The sequence below is a fragment of the Panthera onca genome, chromosome C1 (genome assembly GCF_046562875.1).
Source record: "Panthera onca isolate mPanOnc1 chromosome C1, mPanOnc1 haplotype 2, whole genome shotgun sequence".
Classification (NCBI taxonomy): Eukaryota; Metazoa; Chordata; class Mammalia; order Carnivora; family Felidae; genus Panthera; species Panthera onca.
Genome location: NC_138346.1, coordinates 9,451,628 through 9,469,017, shown reverse-complemented (window position 1 = coordinate 9,469,017; position 17,390 = coordinate 9,451,628). Strand labels below are relative to the sequence as shown.

At 44.8% G+C, this 17,390-nt stretch overlaps 1 long non-coding RNA gene across 1 annotated transcript; it reads left to right on the top strand.

The window, feature by feature from the left end:
- The first annotated feature begins 1,243 nt into the window (after window positions 1-1,243).
- LOC132672239 (uncharacterized) lies at window positions 1,244-6,728 on the top strand. The gene is made up of 2 exons (XR_009607436.3): window positions 1,244-4,159; window positions 5,039-6,728. It is a non-coding gene; the product is annotated as an uncharacterized LOC132672239 (long non-coding RNA).
- Window positions 6,729-17,390: the final 10,662 nt, after the last annotated feature.

The following is a 17,390-nucleotide window of genomic DNA, read 5'->3' as shown; positions in this document are numbered from 1 at the left end:
CAAAATTGGAAGTACAACCGACTGAGCCACCCAGGCACCCCTATACCCTCCTTCTACAGACACTTTTTAGAAGTTACACAAAATACTTTTTCTTCTATCTAACTGGCCAAAATTTACTCATACGCCTATGCCTGGCTTTAAGAGAGAATGGGAATGAATTTTAGCTGGGTAGTAGAGTCCCTGGCTAAACATTGGGGTTCTTGATCCTAAGACAGGAAGGAAGAATGGCTATTAGGAGGCAAAATTATTTCGGGGACCATTTTCCTTTCAGCCAAATAAAGTATAAAGAAAGATAACGGATGGGTTATAATCATTACAAAACTATACTCTGCCTTTCAGTGTGATATTTGGAGTTAACTGTTCAAGATCCCAGAACACTTTAATTGTATAATGTTAACAGTTCTCAAAGGGAACGGCATCGGCATCGAGAAGAACATTGAGCTGCTTTAAACATGGCAATTAACTCATGACTTGAACCTGAGCCATTTTGAGGCAGCAGCACAAAACAAAGTCTTTCACAGGAGTTTACATATGAGATTTCTTTAGATGAAACATCCACTTCTAAGCAAGTCAGGATTCAGTTGTGGAAACAGGAATCATCACTGTAGGATGGGATTTAATACAGGAATTAGATGCTTACAAAGTCTCTGGCAGGACTGGGGGAGGGGAAATCAGGAGCCACCACTTGTTGGCGTCAAGAGAAAACCATTGCAGCCGGGATCTGGAGATCAAGCAGCTGCTTCCACCACTGCCCCCCGCCCCCACCCGAGACCCCCCCCTTAATATAGTGAATTTCCAAAAGAAAGAGCAGCTGGCAGATGGCCTCCACCTCCTTCCGTCTTTCAAATCTCAAGTGATTGTCTCTAACTGGTGGAACCCATCTGGCCTCCAGACCCTAAGAGTAAAGAAGTCTGGGAAATGTAGTTCCTAGTTTCACAGGAACAGGAAGTTACAGTACAGGAAGTTGTCCCCAAATGGGGGTGAACCGAGAACTGAAAGAGTGCATCCACGGGATCCACCATTAGGACGTTTAGTTTTATTTACAGGTGATAACGACAGAAGCAAAATAGTTGCTCACTGTTGAGCAACTATTATGCTCCTGGCACAATGCAAACCATTATATATATATATATAAAATTTGACATTATATATATATATATATATTTAGGGGCACCTAATAATATATATATATATAATATATATATATATATATATATATATTATATATATTAAATGTCAAATTCTCATAACAGGTATATGTAGGTATTATTATTCCTGATTTACGAATGAGAAAAGCTGAGGCTTAGAAAAGCCTTGCAGGAGCTTAGGTCAGGAACTTCCCTTTCAGATTTGCCATTTATATGACTTGGCCAAAGGTGATGATTTTATTGCTGTTGAGAGGTGGACCAATTGCTTGGGAAATCTGGGCCTCAGTTCTCCACTGTGCTTTGGGTGTGGACACCTGCCTTCTGGAAAAGAGCCTCTTTTTCATCCGTTGCTTTGACTACCCTCTCCCATCCTGAGATCCCCCAGCCTGTTTTCAGATTCTAGCGGCTTCTGTACCATGTCTAGACTCCATTTTGGCTCCAACTCCTCCTTCTCTGGGTGTTCAGTCTGCCTTCTCTCTTCTTCCATCCTCAACTCTGGGATTTCAAAGCCTGAGCTTCTCTTCTGCAATATGCAAGTGTCTTCGGGGCAGCAGAGATTGCCATGGCCGAGTACCTTCGTGTCCTGGTACCCAACACAGTGCCTGGTAGATGGCAGGCTCTTCACAAGTGATGTAATGGACTCATGTGGTCCGTAAAACGTGCCCTTTTTATAAACTCCCTCCCCACGAAACCCAGGCTGTCTCTTTGTTTTTGCTGAAATATTAAACAATTTGGGAGCTGAGAGTGCAATAAAAACTCAAAAAAGTTACCAAAGTTAGCTCAATTATAAGTCCTAGATCTAATATACACAAATTTATTCTTAAAACTTTTCTTTTTTTCCCTCTTTTTGGGGGTATTTTTTTTTTATTGAAATATAGTAAACATACTCTGTTATATTGTTTTTAGGTGTCCGCTATACTCGTTTGACAATCCTACGCATTATCCAGTGCAGTGTTGTCACCATCTGTCATCATAAAGCAATATTACAATATTATTGACTATATTCTCTATGCTGTCCTTTTCATTTCTGTGTCTTACTTATTTTATAACTGGAAGTTTGTACCTTTTAATCCCCTTCACCCGTTTCACCCATTCCCTGACCCACCTCCCTCTGGCAACCACGTTTGTTCTCTGTATTTAAGAGTCTGTTTGTTTTGTTTGTTTGTTTATTTTGTTTTTTAGACTCCCCATAATGAAATCTATTAATCTTAATATGAATGAAATCTTATTAATCTTAAAACTTCTAAAACTATTTTTTTTAATTTTGTTTACTGTTTTTTTTGAGAGAGAGAGAGACATAGATCATGAGCAGGGGAGGGGAGAGAAAGGGAGACACAGAGTCCGAAGCAGGCTCCGGGCTCCAAGCTGTCCGCACAGAGCCCCACGTGGGGCTCAAACTCAGGAACCGTGAGATCATGCCCTGAGCCAAAGTCAGATGCCCAACCGAGTCACCCAGGTGCCCCTAAAACTATTTTACTATATAAAAAGGTGACTTTTACTTACACCATTGGTAGAAAAGTAGTTTTATACTTTCAAATGCAAATTACTGTTTTCAAAATTAAAAAAAATTGAGTTGGGAATATATAGTACAAAACTCAAAAGGTTAAAAATGGCACTTAGTGAAATGTAAGTTCTTCTCCTCCCTTTTTTTTTTCCAGATCCCCTGTTCTCTTCTAAGAGTCAACAACTGTTATTAGCTTCTTGTGCTTTCCTTAAGAGGTGATCTACAAAGAACTAATTACTAAGAATTTGTAAGGTCATTTTGGTCTCAATATCCTGGTCTTGGATTGCAAAGTTGTCTAAACTGGTTTTTAGAATGAGAGTTGAGGTCAAATGACATCAGCAATAATCTTTTTCATGATGCAAAAATCCTTTGCACTCATTAGAGAAACTTAAACTTGGATAAGATGTGGAAGGGAAGGGGAGAGATGAAGGGGTAGTTAAAGCCACTTGTAATTAATGGGGAGTTCCCATAATGTGTCCCTTTCCTCTATGGAGATGGTGCAATGATATTGAATTTAAAGTCAGAAAGGGTGCCGGTTTGGGGGAAATGTTCAGAGAACACACACTTTGCAAATAGCTCTATGAAAATAACTTACTTAAGGATAAGATGCGAATTATCTCAAGATTCCTAAGTTCTTATGAACATTGTATTTACCATGACTACAAGTGTATTATTAATGCATGAAATTATTGCTGGTTCATACGTATATTGGCTAACTAAGAATGAACTTGGGCAAAGTCTCTAAAAGCAAGAACAGAAAAGTGGTTCATAATACTCACGATAAGAAAATGTTGAATGGATCCTGGCCATTGTTTAGAAGTTAAAGACTGTATAAGCAGCTATATTAATGAATTTTTAAGCATTTTTTTTTTTCTCTGAGAAGGTCAATGGCTATGGCTAGAACTGCCCTGTTGATGGCCAAACAAAGATATATATGTGATGGAGAGAAAACTGCATTTTCCCCTGACGGGGGAGGGGAAAGGATGCCAGAGTGGTTTTTTTTGTTTGTTTGTTTGAGAGAGAGCAAGTGGGGGAAGGGCAGAGAGAGATGGAGTGAGAGGGAAGCCAAAGCAGGCTTCTCACCAATCGCACAGAGCCTGATGTGGGGCTTGAACCCACGAACCGTGAAATCATGACCTGAGCCGAAACCAGGAATTTGACACTTAACCAGTTAAGCCGCCCAGGTGCCCCTGTGGGATGCCAGAGTGTTCTTATGAGCCAAGAGGACTTGTGGAAGGATCTGGCCTTGGGGTCGTTGTAAAACACTTATCTTTGAAGGCTTCTTGCCAAAGGACAAAGGCCATCAGCAAAAAGAGGCTGGAAGGTATCACTGGCTACAGAGGATGAAGATTGGATGAGAAGCACTTGGCCAGAGACCAGAATGGCCCCAGGGTCCCCAGGGAGTGACTTTGGTGAGGATTCCGCAAAGTGCTGTTGAAGAGAAGGAATCATCACTGGGAAACTGCCTCACCCAGAAGATGCAAACATCGTTCTATATCTGCCTTTGGTAAGGATGGTCTCTCCTGCCCCTTTCATGTCCTCCCAGCCTCTGTCTGGGGACGTCAGGGAAGGTGACCAGAAACCTTAATTCTCCCTTGTAACAAAACATATCCATAGGTTCCGGGGATTAGGGTATCTTTTGTGTTAGGGGTGCTATTCTGCCTACCATATTTGCTAAAATGAGATTGTCCTTTGGAGCTGAAACAGACCAAAGGACTTTTTATTGTTTAAGAGTGGCTAAACAAAATGTAAATTCAAAGCACAGTGAAATAAAACCTCCCACCCGTTGGGATGGCTACTATTGAAAACACAGAAAATAACAAGTGTTAGTAAGAGTGTAGAGACACCAGAACTCTTGGGCGCTGTTGGTGAGATTGCTAAATGGCACAACCACAACAGAAAACAGTTTGAAGTTTCCTCAAAAAATCAAAACTAGAGCCACCATATGGTCTAGTCATTCCACTGGATCCCATACTTTGGAAAGCAGGGTCCAGAAGAGATATTTGCATAGCCATGTTCACGGCACTATTCACAACAGCCAAAAGGTGGGAGCAATCCAGATGTCCGTTGGTGGATGAATAGATAAACAAAATGTTGTCTCTACATACACTGGAATATCTTTCAGCCTTCAAAACAAAGGAAGTGCCATCACATGCTACAACATGAATGAACCTTGAGGTCATTGTGCTACGTGAAATAAGCCAGTCACAAAAAGACAAATGCTGTTTGATTCTACTTATAAGAAGTATCTACGGTAGTCAAATTCATAGAAACGGAGAATAAAGGGGTGGTTCATGGTGGGAAGCTGGGGCCGGGAAAAGGAGGAAAATGGGAGTTTTTGTTTAATGGGTAAAGAGTTTGAAATGACCTTTTTTTTTTTTTTCAGATGAAAAAGTTCTGGAGATCTGTTTCACCATAATGTGACTCTACTTGACATTTACCAAACTATACTTAAAAATGGTTTAGATGGTAAATTTGATGTTATGTGTCTTTTAACCACCTTAAAAAAAAGAGTGAAAGAAGTATGGGATCCAAAACCTCAGTAAAGTTTTCACTTCAGGGGAGATAAAGGTTGAATCCACAAATGTGGTTTGAATGGGCCCTGGGAAAAAGAATCGAGTTGTTTCCTGCTCGTATCCTATCTATCATGTCCTGCTATTGTGATATAATGGTTACCAGTTAACTATAAACAAGGCCAGTGTTCATTATTAAGGACTTGTTAAAAGCAAATTTTAAAGGAAATTTCATTTCTAGCTATGACATATAGGTATAAACATTACATAAGGCTACGTGTGTGTGTGTGTGTGTGTGTGTGTGTGTGTGTGTGTGTGGAGAGAAATTTATATTTCTTTCTGTGTACATGTAAAGTGACAGGACCATTCTTGGGCAGTTGGATCTGGTATACTTCAATGACTTAAGGTCAGATTGACCCCAGTGATATCATTACACCTATAGTTTATGTTGCATTAACATATTTTTTTTTAAGTTCAGAAATATCGCTCAATCATTTGTTCTAGACCGAATGTTATGTCTCCTTAAAATTCCCATGTTGAAACCTAACCCTCAATGTTGTCTTTGGAGGTAGAACCTTGGCAGGTGCTTAGGACATGATAGGGGAACCCTCATGAATGGGATTAGTGCCCTTATGAAAGAGACCCCAGGGAGCTCCCTTCCCACTTCTGCCATGTGAGGACTCAGTGAGAAGACTGTGACCTGGAAGAGGGCCCTCATCCAACCATGCTGGCACCTTAGATCTCAGATGTCCAGCCTCCAGATCTGTGGGCAATCAATTTCTGTTGTGTTGAAGGCTCCCAGCCTGGGCTAACTTGTTCTCGCAGCCCAAATGGGATAAGACACCTAGCCTCGAAAGTCACACAGCACAGCCTCTACAACGTTCCCCATGTCAGCATCAAGGCGCCTAGTCTAGTCACCTGCAAGGGAAGGGAAATTAGGCTCCACCTTTTGGAGGTGGCAGTGTCCATGAATTTGTAGATGTATTTAAAAGCCATCATGCGACGTGACTGGTTTTGCCAATGAAAAGTGAAATATGTCGCTTCTGGAGGGAAACCTTTAAGAGCTGGTGTGTGATTTTCCACATTCTTGTCCCTTGCCAATATCGAGGGGACATGTGTTGATACGGAGGAATAAAGCTGAGTCATTGCATGGGGGACAGTTGCCCTAGAAAGTAGCCCTGACATTTCGAAGGACCTTGCATGAGTGAGAAATAAACCTTTGTTGTTTTGAACCACTGAGATTTTGGAGTTACTGCATCATAACCCCATCTATCCTGACCAGTGTTCCTTCCCCAGCATCCAAATTTGCAAAATGGGTTGTTCAAGGACAATCCTGGAGACTAGAGTTCATGATTTAAAAAGATAGACTGGGGGCACCTGGTGGATCAGTCGGTTGGGCGTCTGACTTTGGATCAGGTCATGATCTCATACTTTGTGGGTTTGAGTCCTGTGTTTGGGCTCTGTGCTGAAGCTCGGAGCCTGGAGCCTCCTTCAGATTCTGTATAATCTACTCTTTCCACCTCTCTCCCGCTTGTGCTCTCTCTCTCTCTCTCTCTCTCTCTCTCTCTCAAAAATAAATAAATAAACATTAATGAAAAAAAAAAAAAAAAGATAGACTGCATTACCAGTGCTCCCGATGCTCCCTTCACTATGGAGCAGGGGTTGGCAAACTATGGCCCATAGACCAAATCTAGTCCACTGTCTACTATTGGATAGCCAGTAAATAAGAATGGTTTTGGGGGCACCTGGGTAGCTCAGCCGGTTAAGCATCTGACTTCAGCTTAGGTCATGATCTCGTGGCTCACCGGTTCGAGCCCCCTGTCAGGCTCTGTGCGGACAGCTCAGAGCCTGAAGCCTGCTTTGGATTCTGTGTCTCCCTCGCTCTCTGCCCCTCCCCCGCTTGTGCTCTGTCTCTGCCCCTCAAAAATAAATAAAAACATTAAAAAAATTTTTAAAAGAATGGTTTTTATATTTTTAAATAGTTGAAAAAAACGAAGATGAAGAATATTTCATGACATGTGAAAATTATATGAAGTTCAAATTCCTGTGTCCATAAAGATTTTTTTGGACCACATCCGTGCTCATTCATTTAAGTATCACCGATGGCCGTTTGTGCGTCACAGCAGTGTTGAGTTGGTGTATGGCCTCCAAGGCCCAAATTATTTGCTATCTTCTGGCCTTTTGCAGAGTTTGCTAACCTTGGCCTAGCAGACGATAGTCTGGCAAAACACGGAATTTGACGACTTTGATTTGAAATGCGATTCAAGAAAATTGGACTGAATAGGTTTGAGAAACACCCTAACTGACCAATTTTCTTTGCATATATATTTTTATTGGCTCATGGGTGATATGGGCTAAAAAAAAAAGTCTGAAGTTTAAAAGCTTCTTGAATAAGTACACAATGCAGTCCCTAAGAAATAAGAAATCAGGGTGACACAGTTTAATTTGCAATTTTTTCCCCCTCCTTACAATCTGTGGTGTCCTCGACTCAATGATAATATGATAGCATAAATGACCCAAAGTGAAAGAATTCTCTGGAAATGTCTTTGAAAGGCTAATTATGATCAACAGTCTGACGCATCAGCTCTTTCTTCCATTTGTTTACTCCACTCTTGGCAAGCGGCCAGCTAAACATAATCCAGCGGGCTGTGACTTCTTGCAGTTGCTTGGGTATCCAGGTAGAGCATTAGGATTGAGGAGTCTTCAATCCTAGGGCGTTTTCTGAATTGCACTCAGCCGTGTGGGAGGCCTGGAACAGCAAGCCGCGGCAGGAGCGCCTTAGGCGCGTGCTGTTCCCAATCTTGCTGAGAAATGCTCGTCTCCACACCAAGAAGGTTAGTAACTGCTGCCAGAGAGGTCTGGGATGAGTGTGTGTTTGTTTTCTGTCGTCTCCGTTGTCAGCACTTCTGAGAATGGCAGCTGGCGCGTCCTTACTTTAGAGAATTCAGCCACTGGTTTCTGGTAAAATATAGGAAAACTAAAGATCTAAGATGAAATAAAGGTGTTGTTTTTTGTTTTTTGTTCTTGTTTTTGTTTCTCGTTTTTTGGGTTTTTTGTTTTTGTTTTTGCTTTTTGTTTTTTGTTTGTTTGGGTTTTTTGTTGTTGTTTGTGTTTAAGACTCGCCTACACGGGCAATGAAATATAGTCTGGATTAATTCTAAATCCTTATCTGGAGTTGTAGGGATCATAAAGACACAGAGCCTTCTTCCCGGTAACTGCACCTGTAAATGGATCCTCCACTACAGAGGTCTTGGCGGAAAAAGTCTAGAAAACACATCTGTTACTGTCAAAAGCGCAAGTGACAAGAATGATCAAATCTTGGGGACCCTGTGGACCAAGCGGGACCCAAGTGGGGGGTCTGACTTTGGGGGGAGGGAGGGATCCGACTGCTTGATTGTGTGGTTTTTTGAAGTCAGGCTTATGGAGGCATAATTTACATACAGTAAAATTCACCCCTTTTGGATGTAGGTTCTGTGAGTCTTGACAAAAGTAGAGAGCTACGTGATACCAATACCCTCAAGACAGAGAACAGTTTCTTGGGGCGCCTGGGCAGCTCAGTTGGTTTAGCGTCTGACTTTGGCAGTTTGTGAGTCGGAGCCCTGCATCGGGCTCTCTGCTCTCAGCGCCGGGCCAACTTCAGATCCTGTCTCCCTCGGTCTCTGCCCCTTCCCCCTTGCTCTCTGTCTCTGTCAAAATAAATAAACTTTAAAAAAAAAGAGAAAGACAGAGAACAGTTTCTTCACCCCAGGAAGTTCCTTTTGGCCCCCTGGCAGTCAGTTCCCTCCTCTAACCCTGGCCCCCAGCCCAGAGCAACTACCAATTTGTGTTTTGTTCCTCTCCTTTTTCCTTCTCTAGAAGGTCATACAATTGGCATCAGATAAATGAAATTATACCATTACCAGCTATTATGGACTGAATTGTGTTTTTTTCCCCAAATTCATATATTGAAATCCTAATCCCAAGGACCTTAGAATATGACTATATTTGGAGATAGGGCCTCTCACAAGATAATTAAGGTTAAATGAGGTCATTTGAGTGGACCCAAATCCAGTGTTTGCTGTCCTTATAAGAAGCAACAATAGAAATCTCTCTCCACACACACACACACACACACACACACACACACACGAAAAGGCCATGTAGGGACACAGCCAGAAGGTAGCTGTGAGCAAGCCAGGAAGAGAGCTCTCCCCAGAAACCAACCTTGCTGACTCTTTGATCTTGGACTTCTGGCTTCTAGAACTGTGAGAAAATAAATGCATTTCCGTGGTCTCAGTCACCCAGTCTCTGAGATTTTATCACGGCAACTCTGGAAGACTAATGCACCCGCCTTATGAGTCAGGCTTTCTTCAGCAAATATAATGCTCTTGAGATCATCCATGTTGTTGCACGAATACTTGGTTATTTATTGCTGAGTGGTGTTTATTGCAGACTATGTACATTTATTGCAGGAACGAACCACAATTTCTTGACCAGTCTACCTGTTGATGGACATTTGGGTCACTTCCCAATTTAGTCTTTGGCCCTTACAAATAAAGTTGCTATGAACATCTATGTACAGGTCTTTATGTGGACCTATGTTTTTGATTTTTTTAACATTTATTCATTTTTTGAGAGAGAGAGAGAGAGAGAGAGAGAGTGTGAATGGGGGAGGGGCAGAGAGAGAGGGAGACACAGAATCGGAAGCAGGTTCCAGGCTCTGAACTGACAGCACAGAGCCCGACGTGGAGCTCGAACTCACAGACCATGAGATCATGACCTGAGCCGAAGTTGGATGCTTAACCGACTGAGCCGCCCAGGCACCCCGATGTGGACCTGTGTTTTCGTTTCAATACCTACAGGGGGATTACTGGAGGAAATGATAATCATAGGTTTAATTTTACAAAAACTACCGAGACTGTTTTCCAACATGGCTGTACCATTTTGCATTCCCAACAGCCATACGTGTGATTCCTAGTTGTTCTGCATCCTTGTCTCCTCTTGGTATTGTCAGTCTTTTAAATTTTAGCCATGTGGATGGGTATATAATGCTATCTCCCTGGGGCTTTAATTTACATTTCCCTGATGGCCAGTGATGCTGAGCATCTTTCTGTGTGCTTAATTTGCCATTTATTTTTCTTCTTTGACAAAGCATCTGCTCAAATCTTCTGCCCTCCCCACTGGAAAGAAAAATCGGCCGTTGTGTCTTTTTAATTACCAAGTTGCAAGATTTTTTTGTATATTCTGGATTTGAGTCCTTCAGCAGATACGTGTTTTGTAAAAATTTTCTTTTGGTCTTGGCTTGGTTGTTTGTTGTTGTTATTTTCCTAAAAGTCTCTTCCAAAGAACAGTAGGTTTTCATTTTGATCAAGTTCAATTCACATATTTTTTTTTCTCTTACAGGTCATGTTTTTTTTTTTTTTAATGTCCTATCTAAAATCTTTGTCTAACCCAAGGTCTCTATTAGTTTTCTATTACTGCTGTAGCAAATTACTACAAGTTGAGTGGCCTAAGACAACCCAAATTTGTTATTTCACGGTTCTATAGGTCAGAAGTGTGGTTTCCTTGGCCAGTTTCTCTGCTCTGGGTTTCAAAAGGCCAAAATCTAGGTGTTGGTTGGCTGAGCTCTTGCTGAGAGGCTCAAGAAGAATCCACTTCCTTGGAAGAATCCAAGTTCATTCAGGTTGTTGGTAGGCCCCATTTCCTTGAGGTCACAGGACTGGGATCTCCATTTCCTTGTCAGTTTCAGCCGGGGCTGCCCTTAGCTCCCAAAGGCTTCTCTCTGATGTTCACACTTGGGGGCCTAACTCTCAGAGCCAGTAAGAGTACGGGGAATCCTTCTATAGTTGGAATCTCTAATTTTCTCTTCTGCTGTAGCTGGAGAAAGTTCTCTGCTTTTAAGGGATCACATGATTAGATTAGGCTCACTTAGATACTCTCCATACTTTAAAGTCTGTAACTTTAATTACATCTGCAAAGTCCCTCTGCCATAGAACTTAACATATCCACAGGTTCTAGGGGATTAGGGAATGGACATCTTTGGGAAGTCATCCTGCTGACCACAGTCTCAGATATCCTCTCTCATATTTCTTCTAGAAGCTTATTGTGTTACCTGTTACAATTTGGTCTATGATCCATTTTTTTTAAAGTTTATTTATTTATTTTGAGAGAGAGAGAGTGAGAACATCAGCAGTGGAGGACAGAGAGAGACGGAAAGAAAGACAATACCAAGCAAGCTCCACAATGTCAGGGCAGAGCCCAATGCAGGGCTCAATCTCATGAACTGTGAGATGGTGACCTGAGCTGAAATCAAGAGTCGGACGCTTGACCTACTGAACCACCCAGGTGCCCCTATGATCCATTTGATTTTTGTATGTGGTATGAGATTATGAGGTGGATTTTCTTTTGTTTTCTTTTTAATTTTTTTACATATGGATAGCCAATTGTTCTAGAACTATTTGCTGCACACGTTAGTTTTTTTTTTTAATTTCTATCATGATGAAAAGTTGTGATTTTTATGGTTTCAGAACAAACAGAATCATGATTCATGTCAGCTGATTTCATGAGCAGTCCAATCATATTTCTGGCATTTACAAAAAATGTTTTTCTCTGGGAATTTTTAGGAGTTGAGGCATATGGCACCCCATTCCCCTTCTCACCTTCTAAACACACTCAGTGTTACAGATGGCCATGGAATCCATGGCTTCGTGGGCTCAGGGGTGCTCTACAGTTCTCTACAATTGAAGGAAACCATAAAAAGACCCCTGGTTTTCCCTTCTTACTTCTGTAGGGTAAGACAGGCATTTCCCTGAGAGCGGGGAAACAAAGGAAGCAGGTAAGAGGGAGTGAGAGGGCCAGGTGAGGGCAGGGTTGCAGGGGTAGGGGCAAGACAGGGTAAACTTCCCCAAGAAGGAGAGATTTGAGCAAAAGACTTAAGTATGAGAGAGTGAACCATGGGTGCTTGTAGGGGCAGGAAACTTCCAGGCCCAGGGAAATGCCACGGGAAATGTGGCAGGAGCCCCCGCCAATGAGCAGGAGCCCCTGGTGTCCAGGAACAGTGAGGGGGGTGAGTGAGGGGCAGAGGACCCAGCAAAGGGGAGAGGAATGGGTGTGGTTGGGATGGGGGTTGGCAAAAGGTAGAAGTGGGGACCCCAGGGAAGCTAACGCAAAACCTGGGCGATGATGGTTTTCCAGCGGAGGTGAGGACATGTGCCCCATTCTGCATTTATGCCACCTCACGACACAGCCAGAAAATCGAGGGCCCAATCATGGGCTGTGGATGTTTGCTGACTTCCTGCCTCTCATCTGGAATGTCACCGGGGCTGGATCATGGGCTAGATCAGGAATTTCCACCCCAAGGAGCTGGGGGAGGGGTGGAGTGGGGAAGTGAGGTGGGAATGGTGTCGTGCCATGAATATCTTTGAGAAAACATTGCCCTACCTTTTAAAGAAGGTTTCCCACACACACACACACACAAAAATACTTGGGGAAATGAAGAACAAGGGGCGGCCAGGTCTCAGGAATTCTGTCCTCACAGCTTCCCTCTGTCCCCAGGTTTGTCTCCCTAGCCATAGAGTCTCCCTGGGCTGGGGCTGGGGTCACTATTTTCTTAAAAAAATTTTTTTTAATGTTTATTTATTTTTGAAAGAGAGGGGGAGAGAGAGAGAGAGAAGAGGAGGAGGGGCAGAGAGAGAGGGAGACACAGAATCCGAAGCAGGTTCCAAGCTGTCAGCACAGAGCCCGACGTGGGGCTCGAACCCACGAACTGTGAGATCATGACCTGAGCCAAAGTCGGATGCCCAACCGACTGAGCCACCCAGGCACCCCTGGGGTCACTATTTTCTTTGGGGATCCCCCTGCTTGGCCTGAGTCGGATGGTGGATTCTGGTCAGCCTGATGGAAGCTAGTCATCTGTGCTGTGTCCGGGCTGAGGCATGCAGGGCAATGGGACCTCAGCTCCGTGGACCATTGATGGGCTCTGCCAGCTAAATAGGACTCTGAATCCTTCCCGGGGATTAGGAGCAGGGGTCAGAAGCAAAGCAAGTCTTCAGTGTAAGGTGTGTTTCAATTTTAGGTATTTTAGGACAGAAGTTAGAGCCTAGAGTGGACCCCCCTGACCCCCATACATACTCTCTGCCCATTCTGCCTTGAAAATAGCAGTCCTTCTCCCGCCCCCTGCACTCCCTGAAAAGCCTAGACACTGGGAATTTGGTCATTGAATCACTTAGAGGGAAGGGGGTGGTTGTACTAGGGGCACCCCCACCCCCCCCCGCCTCCCCTACTTCCTGTCTTCACCTCCCCTGGACCCTAGATGGTGGGTGACCTTGGGGCTTCTTTCAAGATGCTTCAGTGCCTCCTTGGGGCCTCTGGTCCTCGGCTCTGGGCCCTTCCTGCCTTCACTTCCTGCTTCCCCTGCAGCCACTGTAGTACAGCATTTCTACCCTGGACCTGTCACTAATCTGGATTCCTTGTTCTTCGCAACTGTCTACAGCCCAAATCCAACAAGGGTGCCCGCCAGCCACCTCAGGGTGATTTCACATTCAAATATGATACTGGACAACATCCAAGCAAAGCTTCATAACAAATGTAGGTGTCTCCAGTCTCTCAAGATTGACCTGCAGCAAAGCGTGTCAAAGATGTCTCCACTCTCTCTCTGAAATCCTGTTGACCGTTGTGAGGTGACAACCTTCCCTCCCTCATCTTCTTCCCACCCCCACCGCCCCCAGGGGACCCACCCTGCTGCTTTTCTTCCCAGCCCTCTCCCTCCCCCCACCACCCATTGCTTTCTCCTCCTGGTTTAGCTTTCCCTTCATTCCTTTTCTTATTATTGTTTCAGGAAGCTGGTTCTATTTGAGTAAATGCTTAAATAAACTAGAAAAGTTAAAGCTAAACACCCCCACGCCCCCAAACAAAACAACCAGGAAATCAAGCAAAGCACAAATGTGTGCTAACTCGCCCTGCAGGGCGGGGAAGCTCTTGCTATTAAGTAGCAGGCTCCAAGGCATTAGCTACATTTGTTCTTGGGTCAGAAGATAAAAGCTGAGTCTTATCAAAGGGTAAGGGATGTCAGTCAGACTTCATTGTGGCAAAAAAAGGGTCACCTCGAAAACCTGTTAAGCTTGTTACAAATGCCACTTTCTGGGCATCAGTCCCAGAGACTCCCATTCAGGGCCAGGGGCCCTGGAATCTGCATATTCACAGGCTTCCTGGCGATTCTGAAGGGGTGGTCCACGGACCCTTTCAGTCTTGCAAATGGAAGATTCCAGAATCCAGCCGGAAGAGGCTGCTGGCCACCTCCAGGCTGGGCCTCCCCGCAGACCCCAGCCTCTGAACTGCACAGCCCCCTTTCCAGCCCAAGTTCCCAATGCAGCTTGTTACACTACATTGACCGTGAGGTTTGAAGTTTGTAATAAAGCACAGATGGGACCTTGCCTTTGTTACAGTAAGGAAATCCTCAGTCACCGCAGAAGTCCAGAGTGCCTGCCACTCTCAGAACTGGGTTCAGAGCCTGTCCTGGGATAATAGGAAATGATCTTCTTTGTATCCGCTCTGCCCGAACTTTCCAAGGAGTTCAGACCTAGGGCCAAAGGGTCCAGGTCTGAGGAACTGGAAACTGAGATGGTTTCCCAGGCACAGGCTACGCATGTAAATCAGGCATGGTCCAGATATGGAAACAGCCAAATCTGCCCTCTGGCCTCTGCCTGGGCAAATTCAGGCTGTGTTGGCATTTGTAGGTGCCACAGGGTGGCCTGGCTCTCTCTCTCTCTAATCAGATGCCAATGGCTGATCATGGAGCAAAGCTGTCCCCAGTGCCAATGCATCTCATCTCTGGTCTTGTCCAAGGGACACACCTGGTGGCACCTTGCCCATAGGCATCCTATGCTGGGAGGGTCTTCTTTGAGTGGCACTCCCTCTACTAGATGGCTCTGGAGATGTGAGTGGCCTGCTTGAGACCAGGGGAAGAGTGAGGAAGATGGTATAGCTTCTTGGATTTTATGATCTCATGGTTGCTTCACATGGTACGGCTGTTGAAATGAATAGGGTCTGTGCTCTTCTTTTTTCCAGGGATGATGGCAGAAGGGAGAGCCTGGAATCCCGTAGCCTATACACCCAATTTCAGGAGGAGAGGAGCTCTATGGGATGGCGTGGGAGCATCTTTAGGAGGAAAGAAGCAGTCAGGCTCCTCAGGGCTCAGGGGAGGGAAGGAGAGAGGTCAAGTCTCACAGCGGGACCGACCAGGTCAGCTGGAGGCAGAGGTCCAAGCCACCTGCAGGATGTGAGCCTGCTCACAGGGCCTGGCTGTGCCAGAGCTCAGAGAGAATCTTGAGAAAGGTACTCAGCCCAGATGCTGATTACCCATTAAGTCTACCTCCCCTGAGAGCAGGTGTACGTGACCGGGAGACCATGCCTTCCCAGCTCCTAAGAATGCGTTTTCCGAGGTTGAATTTCTGGTATCTGCTGGAGGGGGGAACATATTCTTAGACACATTTCCTCCGTCACTCTTGGGCAGGGGAAGACCTAAGCTCTGAGCAAGCCCTGGCCAGGGGAAGTGGGGGGGGGGGGCGTGCAGAATGGAACTGAGCTGAACCAGGAAGGGAGAAACAGCCTGGGGGCAGAGCTAGAAGGGGTCCCTGGGAGGAGGCGATTGACGAGTGTGCAGGCATCTGCTGGTTTCATTAAGAATTTTTGTTGTTTCAGGATTTTATTATTCATTTATTTAAAAAAATTTTTAAGGGTATTTGTTTATTTTGAAAGACAGGGAGAGCAAGAAGGGGAGGGGCAGAGAGAGGGAGAGGGAGAGAGAAAATCCCAACCAGGCTCTGAGCTACCAGCATAGAGCCCAATGCGGGGTTCAGACTCACGTACCGTGAGATCATGACCTGAGCCAAAACCAAGAGTCGGACGCTTACCTGACTGAGACACCCAGGTGGCCCTCAAGGTTTTATTTTTAAATAATCTCTACACCCCACGTGCGGCTTGAACTTACAACCCTGAGATCGAGAGCTGCATGCTCACCATTCACCAGCCAGGAGAACCCAGAGTTTTTAATGTCTAAGGACATCGGTGCTGACACAGGGTGAGCCTGGGGCGGGGGGGGGGGGGGGACTCAAGGGAAGGGCACTGGGGGGAGGATGAGGGACAGCTGAATGCAGGAGAATAAACCAAATCCCACTGTTACAGGTAGAAATAGTGAAAACCAGGGGAGCAGTATGGCAACAAAAGGGAGCCAAAGGGAGAGATGGTTCCAGAGACAGGGTTTTGGTTGTCATGGCAACTATACTGACAGTGGTTGAAACTTTGAAAGAAACAAATTTGAAAGAAACAAACATTTGAAAGAAACAAATGACTCTTGTAGTGTTGTTGGGTTTCTTTTTCCTGGTATGGAGTAAGCCAGAGCTGTGATAGGGGAGAGAGAGAGAGAGAGAGAGATTCAGCTTGCCTGTGCCAGAATGGATGAGGGTCACAATGGATGTGAGATTGTTTATTTTCTTTTTTTGTTTATTTATTTATTTTGAGAGAGAGAGAGCGCATAAGTAGGAGAAGGGCAGAGAAAGAGAGAGAGAGGGAGAGAATCCCAAGCAAGCTCCATGCTATCAGCACACAGCCCAACACAGGGCTTGATCCCATGAACGGCAAGATCATGACCTGAGCCAAAGTCAAGAGTCAGATGCTCAGCCCAAACAATTGAGCCACACAGCCACCCCTGGATGTGAGATCATTTAGTACCCAGCAATCCTGGCCACTGGTAAGCCACTGGAGTGGGGGGATCTTTTGTCATGAGACACCAAGAATGTGCTAGGAGGAGAAATCTGTACCGAAGGGATGACCATATCTAGGACCCACCCTTCCCTCCCAGAATGGCATCAGGAGTGGCAGTCTTTGTGATCATGTTTGTCCTCTTCCCACATAATAAAAGGAATTCTATTTCATTACAAGCTTTTCTGAAGTCAGGGTTCAAACTGCCTCCACCCTTTCCTGGATCGTAGGTGAAGTCAGTCCGTATGGTAGTTCACACTGCTGTGGAAACACTGGGGAATCTCTGTTCATTGTTTATTAGTCTGCGACACCAGGTGCTGAAATGGGAACGCCAACACACTCCCCACAGAGTGCCTCTTGGAGGAGGACATTGGGCTCCGAAGGTGGCCCTCACCACTTGTATCAGTCAGCTCTGGCTGCCACAACACAGCCCCACAGCCTGGGCACCTTGGACAATAGGCATTTATTTTTCACGGGCCTGGAGGTTGG